Source organism: Peromyscus leucopus, chromosome 8a, assembly GCF_004664715.2.
Source record: "Peromyscus leucopus breed LL Stock chromosome 8a, UCI_PerLeu_2.1, whole genome shotgun sequence".
Classification (NCBI taxonomy): Eukaryota; Metazoa; Chordata; class Mammalia; order Rodentia; family Cricetidae; genus Peromyscus; species Peromyscus leucopus.
The window spans coordinates 52,670,597-52,684,553 of NC_051085.1; the positions used below are offsets into that span (position 1 = coordinate 52,670,597).

Below are 13,957 nucleotides of genomic sequence, written 5' to 3' on the forward strand. Positions count from 1 at the left end.
TTCTCCTCTGTTACAATGTTTCATCTTATTGCCCTACACCATCTGCTTTGAATGTTTTTGCACCTTTCTAGTTTTCTCTGTTTCTCAAAGAAGTTGGTCTTTCCTAAAGAAGTGCCAGCAGCTACCTGAAGAGGAAGAGAGACTTGATGTCATGAACTGGAATGGGATCTTAGAAGTTAATGGAACAGGCTTTATAAAGAATTGGGCCACAGAATTGGAGAAATGAATAAAGAAATAGAGAACAGACTTTAGTATGTTTAATAGAAATTTAGACTGAACATATTTGGTATTCTGTGGTCATGTGGTAGTTAGCATAAATTCAGGGCCCCAAAGACTTTTGTCACGTCAGGAAACATGTTTCTGTCTGTTCTCAAATGGGTACTGTCTGTGCTCAAGACCCCTGGAGTCTGAGTCACTTGGCATGGACACTGGGAGAGCAAGGCTGAGGCACCATGGTGCATAGAGGGTGGGTCGTCATGACACACATGGCCTGACCAGAGTCATGTCCATCCATCCATCTGTCACATAGGATTGTGCAACAGGCACCCCAGGCATGGGTGAGGCACCTCCTGATGGCATATTGGAAAAGGGATGGATTTAAGAGACGATCAGAAAGGAGGCAGACGGGGTTTGGCAGTTTCCTAGATGAGGGAGAAAGCAGATCAAGGATCACTCCCAGCTGTGACTGGAGGTTCTGGGATCTGAGGCCAATAACGGATGGGACAGTCTGAATGGTTCTGAACTGGCATGCTGAAGACCCTGGTGGGATTTCTAGACAGAGAATTCTAGTCGGCATTTATGGAGCAGAGGTTCTGCCCAGGAAATGACCAAAGGCATACATCTCCAAAAGAGAAAGAGAGGTCTCAGAGGAAACCCTGTACCGCCTTCCTGCACATAATAAAGAGCTGATTAGAGACATCCTGTGGTTGTAGGTATAATCACAGATGTGGAGGAAATCTGGTCAGTGTGGTGTTCAATGAGACCATTTGTGGCATAAAGGAGTGTTTCATGTCCTTTATAAACTACACTTTGTACTTTTCTTGCGTAAGAACCCAGACAATTCTGCTTTCTTTCTCTTTCCCTAACTGCACTCAACTTTACTAACCCCGAACTAGCCCAGGGTCTCTTGTTCTCAATGATTTATTAAAGAGGAATGTCTCAACAGATGGCATTCTGGGAGCTTAGGAACAGAGAGGAGTGCCCTTGACCTCAGCTGCCTCACTGTCTGCTTGGATCTGGCCTTTTGCTCTGGGGTAAAATAGTTCTGCCGTGTTTACAATCAGGCTTTTCCAAAATGAAGCCACTTCTCAGGACTAGTAAACTTTTATTGAAATAGCAAATCAATAGCATAAAATAGCATATTTCATAGCATGTGAATAGAAAATAAAAACTTCTAAATCACCCCTCCCCATTTATTTTTGAGATTATAACATCCATTTCTTGTTAACTTCTAAGGCCAGCTTAGATCCTTGATGGTGCTGCCCTTTCAACTGCAGGAATCTCCCCCTGACAGGCTTCCTGGAGACTCCTGCACACTTCCTGCCTGCTCAATAGGAAGCAGTGCTGAGGAGCTGACCTTGGGGGTGTTGGGTAGAGTCCACTTCCCTGTGGAATCCGGAAATGCTGTGAAGCTAAGTCAGCTAGAAATTTAACAAAAGAAAGAATCTGACTAAAAACAATGAACACACACATGTGCACACACCCTTCCTCCCCACACATACAAGCATGAGTGTGCACACATGCATACCCTCATAAGCACACACACACACACACACACACACACACACACACTCTATGATGGTGGGGGGCTTTAATGGTTATATAATAAAACTACTCTTTCAGAAGGGAACGAGGTATAAAAATATAGGCTGTGCATGGGTTACGTTTCTGTAATTCAGTCAAGTGACTCTGGGCAAGTTATTTAAACTTCCTAAATCCCAGGTGCCTCATATATTTAATGGAGAGATCTTAATAGTTGTTGAAAGGATTAAGTGAGATAACTTATATTAAAAGCTTAGCTCTGTGGCTAACACAAGGCAAAATGCTCATCATCAAAACAGTAATTATTAATTACCCTTCTTCGCCTATAGGAAGTGAAGAGGGTTCAAGGATATGAAAGATTCATCTCAAGTGCACAAGGACCATGCTATTTGAGGCAACATTGTAGAGATAGCCTTGGAGAACAGCATCCTTCTGAACTATTGATCTTCGAGGTGCTCTGGGGAGGGAAACGGGTCGTATCAATAGCAAGGGATTGAGATCAGCAGATTCTTAGAGCCTCTAACGAAGAACCAAGTGCTCTTTCCTGATAGTATTCAGGGAAAGGTTTTCTGGTTTCCTATTTGTAGAAACAGAAGGAATTTTATACTTCCTTCCTTTCCAGTGAAAACATCAAAGGGCTTTTTGCACTTATTACTGTTATTTATTATATATGTGCCTGCTTTGTGTGTGTGTGTGCCTGCAAACACACCACAGGATTCATAGGGAGGTCAGAGAACGATTTGGGAGAGTTGGTTCTCTTCCTTCACTGTGGGCCCCAGATTCAAGACCTCAGGCTTGGTGACAAGTGCCTTTCCCTAGAGAGCCATCTTGTTGGCACAGCATCAGAGAATATCAGAACTTTTATGAGTGTTGGGTTTTTTTTAAAATTACCATTTTCAACTCTTATCTAGATGACAGGCGCTGGAGAGATGGGGCCTCAAAGTTTTTCCAATAAATGCAGAAGAAGGCAGGCCATTTAGAATGGACAGTGGTGTCCTGTCTATCTAACACCAGTGGTGATGACACTGGTCCCGAGTCAAAACCTGAGGAAATGTGCATCACATCACTGGAGAGCGGTGACCCTGAGCGCATTGGTCCCTACACAGAGCTGCTCTAGCCAGGGAACTGAATTTGATGTCAGTGAGCACCATGCCTGGGGTAGGAACAGCACCCATTGCCCCCATCCTCCGCTGCGCTCATCCTCTCAAAAATATAGTGAGCAAGGACCACTGATGCGAAACCAGAGCCCTGGTGTCACCATTGGGTCCGGGGACAGCATGGACCTGCGGCGTAGAAATAGCTGCCTGTAGACCCGTGTGTTCGCTTACACCTGTGGCTCTTCAGAGTTGGTTGACATATAATGCTAAGTAAAAACATCAATGAACGAAGCTTTCTGTTGCCTGTGGATCTCTCTCTCTCTCTCTCTCTCTCTCTCTCTCTCTCTCTCTCTCTCTCTCTCTCTCTCTCTCTCCCACTTCTCTCCTTTTTCAGCTCTTGGGTTTTTAAAGCTCTAAATGACCATCATACCTAAGGAATGGACTGGGGGCTCCTGGGGGATCTGAGTCATAACCCACGGAACCTCTGAGGATGCTGGCCGCCTTCACAAATGACACTTCTGGATGCTGTGAAAGCTCAGTTCAAGTGGGCAGTGAGGGTCAAAGAAAGCTGCCCACGGGTGAAAGAACAGGGAACAAAGTGAATGACAGTGCTCAGAATCCCCCCCCCCCACACACATACCCAAACCCTGCAAGCCCGCTGGAAAACATACTGCACAGGAAAGGAGAGCAGGGCGGGGGTTCTGGCCAGAGCAGGGACAAAACCAGGAAGAGGGAAAAGACTAAAAGCAGCTTCTCTTGAGGGCCAGGGGTGGACTTGGCTGCAGGGCAGCTGGCCCTGGAGAACCGAGGACTTTAAAACAGTCCACAGGGCTCAAGTGACCTACCTCTCGTGTTTGCCTCCGGCTCAGCTCCTGGGTCTTCCTAATAATTGAATTTCAAAGCCAGGTACTTCTTTGTTGTCTCTTAGGGATGAATCATTAATTCTACCAGGTCATGCTGTCACTTTAAATAATCTGTGAGAATTTCAGGGAAGAAGATCAATTCTGAGAAGAAATCACATTTGAGCAGCTAGAAAGAGTCTGATTTCAGGGAGTGTGGGGTAACATGGACAGAGGATGTTGTTGTTATGTGAATTCGAGACTCCCTTTTCTATGTTATCCTGGTCTCCAACCACACGACAGGCCTTGTTTTATTTTTAACACTTCTATGTTTGTATGCATGATCCACTGGCAGTTTCCTTCATTTATGCTGGCATAGATATATTTGCAATCTGAAAACTGTTAGTATACCACAAAAAAAAAAAAAAAAAAAAAAAAAAAAAAATCAGCCTGGTTAGGTCTGCATAGAAAATGAGACTGTCCGCATGCAACTCTTACATCCTTCCGAATGCTTTCCTCCTCTGGTGTCACGCGTCCGGACTGTTTTCACAGGCTGCTAGGTCACACATCACAGATGCCAGCAGCTGCTGCTTCCTCCATCACGCTCTTGTGATGGCTTTCTCAATGGCACACAGAGCTTATGCAGAGATTTTTTTCAAACCGGAAGAAGTATAAATCCCGTTACTTTAAGCCCTCCAATGAGAAAGAACCTAAAAACAAAGAATAAAGTGAATATCAACCAGATGCAATCCATGAACCTCACTTGTATTCTGATTTGAACAAAGGAAAGCGAACATGATGTGCACATTCAACTTTTACACATGGTGTGTTGCTTGGTCATTAGAGGGCAGCATTTAAGGAATCATTCAATGTTCCAGTGTGAAACACACTGAATTGCTTATGTGGGAAAGAAACAGAATTGAGAGTTTCCCGAACAGTTACGGGGAGACGTGCTTAGCTGGCGGAGAGTTCATATGGCCTATGTGAAGCTCTAGATAAATCCCGCACGGTAGTGCGGACTTGAGTCCCACAGTCTTGGGTGGGAACAGGTGAAGGTAGTAAGGATCGAAGTTCAGAGGTTTTCTCAGTGACATAGCAAGTTTGACACTAGCCTGGGATACAGGAGACTCTGTCTCAAAACCATAAGATAAAATTGAGAGGGCGTTGATAAAGAGCTGGGCAGGCTATGGAGGAAACAAGGATGCGGTTTATTGGAGGTGGGCGATGCCCGCACAAGGTTTGTCTTGCTCTTTCTACAGTTTGAGGATCTTTAACAGCCACTGTTGTTAAACGAATCAACAGATAGAGCCCTCTGTTGACTTACCTGGGCACCTTGGGTAAAGTCCAAGGCCCGACAACTTCCATAGCCTCCTTGCTAGACTCCTCCTGTTCTCAGGTCCACCATATTGGTTTCAGCAATTCTCAGAGCTCTTTCCTGGCCTAGGATCTTTGTGCTTGTTCTGCAACCCCACCCCCACCCCCACCCCCGCCCTGGCTAGGAGCATGGATTCTGCAGGTGGTCCTCTGGCCAGAGTCTCTAAAGAGACTTCCCTTGTCCTGTCACTCAATGGTACTTCCCTCTCATTCCCCTGCTTCAGTTCCTTCCCCCATATTGTGTCTGTGTTTTCCTGCCTGTGACAGACTTCCTGTGATACATGCCCCTGTAGAGCCCGGAGTTTTTAAGGCCTCCACACAAGGTTGGGAATACAACAGTGTGGGGGTGGGGTGTGGGGGGGCATTCAGCAAATGTTTGTTGGATGAGTAAACAAATGTTTAACTTGCTTGCAAACAATGCAAAATGCATTCTTGTATGTCTGACCTTTCACTTTTCTCCTTTCAAAATGAGATTGAGAGGAACAGAAAGATAAGGACAATCATTTCCTTATTCTCTCTCCTCCCTGTTCCTCCCTGAAAATCGCAGTGGAAGAAAAATGAGAGAAGACTAAGCATGCCTCCCCCCCAGGACAGACTCCCCTGAGTGCTGATGCTGTAGAAAGCAGATGAGTGGGAAAAACAAAGAACCACCCTCGTCCTTCTCTCTGCTTCCTTCTCTTCTTGGCTCAAAAACTCCTCTGGTTGTCAATAACCTGATGATCCATCAGGGAATAAGCCCTGAATAATGAAAACAAGCTTTTGCCCTTCCAACCTGAAAAGTATCTCCGCATTTCTCTGCTTTTTCCTCAGCTCTGAATCCTTTCCCCCAGCCACGGCCCTCTGCCTCCTCCCCAGGTGGATTTCTTTGCTTTAACAGAGCTCGTATCAACATGGTTCCTTTGGATGTTCTAGAGAATGCCATTAAAAAGACAGCACAGATGTTGCCACAATGTCAGCCCATAGAACACATTCTGCCTGAGGGTGCAGGGACACGGGAGTCAAGGGGTTAAACTCATTTTCAATTTGCCTACAGATGGATGCGCCCGGCTTTCCCTTGATCTGCGAAGCCTGCATCCATAGGACGGCAATAACAAATATTCAGGAAGCTGCATTCAATGTGAGATTTAACAAAAGGAATTAGCCACAGTGTGTGAGCAGTAACTTTAAATAGCAGGAGTGACAAAGGCACTCTGGCCGATAAAAGAGAACGGGTAATTACTATATCAGTGCCCTTTGCACACCAAGTTTCTAAACTGCGGTAAAAGGTTCTCCACGAGTCTGCCTTCTCTTTCTCCTATCAAAATAGAGCAAAATAAACTATAACAGAGGCCAGCTGCATCTCTGGATCATTGGAACAAAACAGTACCACCAACGTAAAGTGTTCTTAGACTCAGTGCAATTTCTAATTGCAAAATTTAATTGTAAAAATGAAAAATCTTAAGCTGTTTTTATAGAGCCCGTTTCACAGCACCAGCCCCGGAGAGGAAGAGTAACAAACCCCACATTTCTCAGCTTTCTTGTAGGAGCAGTGGACCAGACCCTTTCTTTTTAATATTTATTCTAAACTTTATTAATTCTTCTAGACACAAAGAGCTCAGTGTCTAACATACGGTCACCTCTAAGACGATAGCGCACAGCTCCTGGGATGCAAAGCCCACACAAGGTCTTTGGGTCTTGAGTCTTTTTTGGTCTTGTTTTAGTTCAGCTGTGTTGTCTTTTTAGGTTTTAAAGAGCTTTGACTGGAAAAAAGCACTTGTACCCCATGATGTACAAACACCGAGGAAAGTGAGGTTGGAGACTAGAAGAGCACAGGTATCCTCCCACGCACAGCCAGCCAGGTAGTGCAGGAGGGTAGCAGAGACACCCAAAGCATGCTTCTCCTTGAAACAGAGGTGCATTGAGACGTTCACTGTGTCTTCCAATCCTTGCTTCTGCTCGCTTGACACTGTGTTCTCATTCTCAGCCTAATCTTTTAAAAAGATTTATTATTTTTTAAAAGATTTATTATTTATTTATTTTTGGTTTTTTTTGAGACAGGGTTTCTCTGTGTAGCTTTGTGCCTTTCCTGGATTTATTATTTTTAAGTGTGTGGGGAGTGTGTGTGTGTGTGTGTGTGTGTGTGTGTGTGTGTGTGTGTATTGCATGTGAGTGCAGTACCCACAGAGGCCAGAGACATCAGATTTTCCTGCAGCTGCAGTTTGAGGCCGTTGTGAGCTGCCTGATGTGGGTGCTGGGAACTGAACTTGGTTCCTCTGCAGAAGCAGTACATGCTCTTAACTGCTGAGCTGCCCTCCAGCCTCCGTTAGCTAAACTTCTTATGATGGCTGAGCATCACCATGTGATTATCTTAGTGTAAGCGTACTGATGTCACTATGAAGCTTGGAATATTTAGAAACTTAACCACCTCAAGGAGACACATGACTCTTTCATCTTTTGAAGACCTGTCAAGTGAAGGATAAAGACATAGCCAAATGATTCTGGAAGGGTGGAACCAAAGTCAACAGGTAAGAGTTGTATGAGGTTTCATGATGATATATTTATGATTCAATATTTGAAAGTTCTTAGAATTAGTATTATCTGTTCACAAATGGAGACAGATGGGCTCTGTTGTATATTGGGAAAATGTAGAGTCCTGTGTGCTCTAAAGTTGTGCAATGGACTTAGCATTGTCAGCAATGCTGCTCAAAGGGTCAACCCAACACCAGATAACTACAGGACTGGGACTGCTGTCTGTCCTTGGAAATGCAGCCTGTTCTAACCTGACTGAAATGAATCTCTAGGAAGTGATGGCTTTGTTGGGGACACCACTGCCCAGCCTCATTTGCATGTGCTTGCGATCTGGTGACGAGCCTTTACCATGGGCATAAAAGCATAGGTGGAGTCTAGTTTCTCTGTCAGTGGTAGGAAGTCTCTCTCCGTCTTCACCCCTCTTCCTCCGTCTGTGGTCTGAGGCTGAGCACGGTGAGGCCCTGTGGATGCTACAGTCATGAGAAGTAAGTTCCAGCTCTGAAGGCTTCTCACCGTCCAAGAACTGGCCTAGACTGTTAGAGAGCCCATCCTTACACCCTCCAATTCAGGCATTCATTCACTTTACACAGCAGTTAGCATTGCTCTCCCTGACATCACCACTCAAGTTCCTTCAAACTGTGAATGAAGAGACTAGCGACTCTAAGCCAGCGTGGGTGGGTTCTGGGGTTTATGGATTACAGAACAATTCTGGAAGAATTTTTGTTTTCCAGCATTGACTTTGTCCAGGACAAATGTTTCTGGGTCTTCCGCCGCCTCCCTCAGCTCTAATTTAGAGCCTTTGTTCTGTCATTTTAGCTAAGCCTTCTCCAACAGTAAATGGGAGGACTAGCTGACGAGTGAATAGTCCTTCTCTTCACGTGCATTCTGTTTTCAGCTGTGTTTCCTGGGCAGTGTTGGGGATACTCAGGCACAGATTACTTAGAGATGGAAGCCACAGGGAACAGAAGACCCGTAAACAGGACTAGGATGTCAATTTCTGTAGTGACTGAGGGACAGGAAGAGGATACAGAAGCCAGGAACAGCTGCTGAACAGCTCAGAATATTGTCTTCCCAGACACTCGAAGGCAGCCAAGGGCCTGAGCTGAGAAACCAGATTTCTTCTGGGCACACATCACTCTTTTCCTCTCCTTTTGAAGGACGCTGAACTTCCACATAACCATGAAGGCCAGAAACACGCATAGGACCAAAATAGCACTGCGGTGAAGGACTCTAACCTCGGTTAAACACACAGAGCCCCGCTGCAGTCCGTGGTCATTAGGCACTAGGGCACCGGAGTTGTTAGGGTGGAATATATTGGTCACCTTTTGCAGAGTAGGACCTGGGGCAACGAGAGCATAACCCTTTGTTGGCAAGCAGGACGATCAAGCAAATCGGAGTTCAGATGCCAGCATGTCTATTTCTCATGCTGTGCTCAGCCGGGCTCTGAGAATGTCAGTACTGTGAGCTCAAACCTTCAACCCCAGCCAGATTCCTACAGAGGGAGGGGAGGGACCGGAGGGGACGGGAGGGGACGGGTGGCCAGCTTGTTCTCCTCCGGTGTGCTCAATCTAATCTGTACATATGCGCAGACCCATATTTAGAATCTGTCTGGGCAGAGAGGGTTGAGCCACAGTAGCTCTTGCTTGTCACTTGAAAGATACCGAGGAGGAACGGGAAGTTCAAAGCCAAGTTTTTATCCAGAGCTTGATTCTCTTCCTCCTCACCAATCTGCTAAGGCAGAATCTGCCTGATGTGGAAGTGAAGGCTGCCTGTCAAGGACACACGGAGCATCCGCGTCCTCCTCCCCTGAGTGTCAGTCATATTGGCAGGCAGATTCAAGGGAGACCCCTGTGGGGCCCCGGTGGGTCAATACTGCCAATGTGGTGTTGAGTTTACATTCAGCTTTTCTTTGACTAAAGAGATAGCTATTATGTATAATTAAGGCTTGGGAAACAGTGTCAGCATTTTTTCCGTAGAGAAATGAATAGGGGCAATAGCTGGAGGGACCGAAGTCTGTGGCAGCGGCTGGCTGTGACTCCAGGCTGCACAGCTTGCCGCCCTGGAGATGGGAGCTGTTGTCCTGGAATGAGTGCAGCCAGCAGCCGCTCCCTCCAGCCTGTGCGGCTGCTGCTGCTGCTGCGCCCCCTCTCAGATGAGTCTAAACCCCAGCGACAGCCTAGTTACAGCCAAGGTTTCCATCCCCAAGTCCCTCCCTGCTCCAAACCGCCTGCCGCTGTGACCTGTCACCTCCATTCCATTGCTAACTCTCTGAGAATAGCCCAGCTGCTGGCAGCTTCTCTGTCCGGCTGTGTCCTTGATGATCAGCCATGTGTGACTCCATGCGGCTGCCCGGAACTGAGCCTGCAGGTCTCGGGAAGGTCCGGTGTCTTCAGTGAGCACCCCTGTCTCTACCGCATCAACGTGGTGATTCCAGAGTGGCTCAGAGGAGTGTGAACGTGTGAATGTGAGAAAGCCACTGTTGGAGTTGTTCCCCAGTCTCTTCCCCGGATCTGGTGACCCCCGAGAACCCTTCGGCATCATTCTCCTGGCTCCCCCTTGTGGCCCAGGAGACCACGACCAGAATTATTATTACTTTTTGATATTATAGTGATATCATTTCCCCCTCCTTGCTCCTCTTTCGAAACCTTCCCCTTACTTTGTAACTTCACGATATGCCTAAGGAGATCCCTGGCAAACCTCCTCTGCAGGGCCACATTTTAGGGCGAGTTGTCCACCCTGATTCCAAGGCCCAGCACCCAGAGTCCTGGGAGCTTTGGTGTTTTTCTGTACCCTTTTTTGACAGTCACATTTTCTGCCAGAGACCTTGGGGGTCACTTGCTTGTGAGGTTGTGTGGGGGAATCCTGTCTTTTGAATTGTTTTTTAAAGCCCACGTGAGCCCACCCTGCCCCGGAAATCATCCTGGAACCCGTGCGGGGTTCAGATTTGAATGGTTGTCTGCCTGGGCTTCCTGAGGGTTCGGTAGCTGTGTGGGCTATGGTAGCAGTCTGTTTTAGTGGGGGGTCCAGTGGCAGAAGGTGAGGGAGCGCCCACCTCCGACGCTGGGGTTGTGCCAGGCCTGAGCCCCCAGATTTCTGACAGTTTGGGTGGAAGGTTTCGTGGACGTCACTGAACGGGTTCCAGTGCATTCTTCATCCACACAGTTCTCCAGGGTCTGCAGGATACTGCACCGCCTCAGAGGAGCCAAACCGAAACAGCCAGAACCACCATCCTCACCACAGCCATCACCACAGCCATCACCGTCCTCACCACAGCCATCACCATCATCACCACAGCCACCACCACAGCCATCACCACCATCCTCACCACAGCCATCACCACCATCCTCACCACAGCCATCACCGTCCTCACCTCAGCCATCACCACAGCCATCACCATCACCACAGCCATCACCATCATCACCACAGCCATCACCATCATCACCACAGCCATCACCACCATCACCACAGCCATCACCACAGCCATCACCACAGCCATCACCATCATCACCACAGCCATCACCACAGCCATCACCATCATCACCACAGCCATCACCACAGCCATCACCATCATCACCACAGCCATCACCACAGCCATCACCATCATCACCACAGCCATCACCACCATCACCACAGCCATCACCACCCTCACCACAGCCATCACCACCACCCTCACCACAGCCATCACCACAGCCATCACCACAGCCATCACCATCATCACCACAGCTATCACCGTCCTCACCACAGCCATCACCACAGCCACCACCACAGCCATCACCATCATCACCACAGCCATCACCACCCTCACCACAGCCATCACCACCACCCTCACCACAGCCATCACCACGCTCACCACAGCCATCACCACCCTCACCACAGCCATCACCACCACCCTCACCACAGCCATCACCACGATCATCACAGCCATCACCACAGCCATTACCACAGCCATCACCACCACCACAGCCATCACCATCCTCACCACAGCCATCACCATCATCACCACAGCCATCACCGTCCTCACCACAGCCATCACCATCATCACCACAGCCATCACCACAGCCATCACCGTCCTCACCACAGCCATCACCATCATCACCACAGCCATCACCACAGCCATCACTGTCCTCACCACAGCCATCACCACAGCCATCACCATCCTCACCACAGCCATCACCACAGCCATCACCATCCTCACCACAGCCATCACCATCATCACCACAGACATCACCATCATCACCACAGCCATCACCGTCCTCACCACCATCCTCACCACAGCCATCACCGTCCCCACCACAGCCATCACCATCCTCACCACAGCCATCACCACCATCCTCACCACAGCCATCACCACCCTCACCACAGCCATCACCACCATGCTCACACTGAGCACATGGCTTGGGTCCCCAGATCCCCGATGTTGCTGAGGATCTGTATATATTTTTAAAGAAAAGTAAACAAGTTGAGTTTATTGCAAAGGGAAGTTGTATCCCTCTGTAGCAGAGGGCACCACAGAGGAGGAGGCCTGAAATAGGTTGCCGTAGGGTAAATTTTACCTTCTTTTTCCTCTTTAATTGCATTTTTTTCCTTACCAAAGAAAGAGGAATTTTCCATTAGACATAACTTAAAGGACCTTTGTTAGAGATTGGGTGAGGGCATGGGAAGGGGCAGTTTGGGATGTGATCAGCCTGGGACCTCTTGACTCCGGCTGGGCTGAGAGCCGGGTTCCACTGTCTGCTGGAGTACTGTAAGATCCTCATCCAGTACCCACCACATGTGCCTTGTGCCTTCATCTTGGGGACTGGCTGAGGTAAACTGGGAGCCTCTGAGGACGTGCCCTGGCTCTGAAGGAAATGAAGATGGGACGCTAGTCTATACCTCTATAGCCTTTTGTTTGGGCACTCTAAGCATCCCAGTTGTGCCAATGATACGTTAGTTTGAATTTGGAAAATTAGAAAAAGGTTGTGCGGCCATTTGGAACCCTTGCCTGCCAAGCTCCAGCCGTCGGCGAGTGGGTGGCTGACGCAACTGTTGGAAAGCAGAGGCCTAGCTCACGGGACACCTCCACGGTGGACTCGGGATGGTCTTTATTTGTGGAAGGCTGATGAAACCCTGACCCCAGCTACCCTGGGAAGCTGCAGGCGGCTGCGTGAGAGCTTTGGGCTCAAGCCCAGCCCTGGAGGACAGGTGTCCACAGAGAATGACGGCACCACCCTTGGAAACTTCCGTAGGGAAATCAGGCCTTGAGTGCATTCGAGGGAGCTAAACCCAGGGAAGGGGGCCCTGGAGGAGACAGGCTGTGTGAGCCCAAAGTAAGAAAACTGGGTGTGAATTATTGGGCAAAGAACACACGCGAGCACACACGCACACACCCCACACACATATAAGTCACATACACCCCCCACACATATGAGACACATACACCACACACACACACACACACAACTGATGGTTTGCAAACCTTGCCAATGTCTAACATTTCACCAACGTTAAATGCAGTGGTAGGAGGGTAGGCGACATATGCTTTAACTAGAAACCAGAGATCTAGTCCGTTCTGTTCCACGCCTAGGATGATGAAGTGCTGAATATTCACTTCACCCATCTGAACGGAGCTGTGGGAAGGCTATGTTCCCAGGGGACGGAAGCGAGGCTCTTTAGTGAGGGCTACATGGTGACTTCCAGGGTCCCTTAGCTCAAGGACCACACTGTAGTCCCAGACTCCTCCTTCTCTTTGCCTTTCCTGGCCCCCCACTCTCCCCAACAAACCTCCTTTATCTCCGAAGGCTGCCATTCTCTTTTTTTCTCATGACACATATGATGTGCCATCTTGAAAGAGAAGGAACAAAAGGCAACGTCATGTTGAAGGTCCATGCTGTGGGTGTCAGAAGAGAAGCATTAGCATTGCTCAATTCTCCATCGGATCACCCACCCCAAACTTCCAAGGAAGAATGGGAACAGTCTTGGGTACCTCTTCCTTCCTCAGAGACCCCCTCCCTGATGCTGGCATGGACTCGACTATGTTTGAAGGGAAGCCAGTGCTGAGTGTGGTTAGCTGCGAGTGGATGGAATGATGCTCACCAGGCAAGCAAGGCTGTTGCCGGACAGAAAAGGTATCAGGGGGAATGGTTGAGTCGTCCTCTGTCCTCCACCAGAGACCAGACAGGCTCATCTCCTCTCTCTCGGCACCATGCTGCACAGTGTGTCCACCAGCCCGCTCACAGGGGGTCCTGGAAGCCGTTTGCTTCTCGTTTGTTTTGGGTGGTGGTGGTTGGGTGGTTATTGGCTTTGGCACGGTGCCGGGGTTGGGCACCCAGGAACCCTGATACTTCTCAGGAACTTTTATCGCCCAAATAAGGGATTTTGACAGCTGAAACATCTTAT

At 48.3% G+C, this 13,957-nt stretch overlaps 1 long non-coding RNA gene across 1 annotated transcript; it reads right to left on the reverse strand.

Moving 5' to 3' along the window:
- Nucleotides 1-918: 918 nt before the first annotated feature.
- On the reverse strand, nucleotides 919-4,949 carry LOC114691357. The gene is made up of 3 exons (XR_005090265.1): nucleotides 4,196-4,949; nucleotides 3,289-3,832; nucleotides 919-1,640 (listed from the first exon to the last, which is right to left on the reverse strand). It is a non-coding gene; the product is annotated as an uncharacterized LOC114691357 (long non-coding RNA).
- Nucleotides 4,950-13,957: the final 9,008 nt, after the last annotated feature.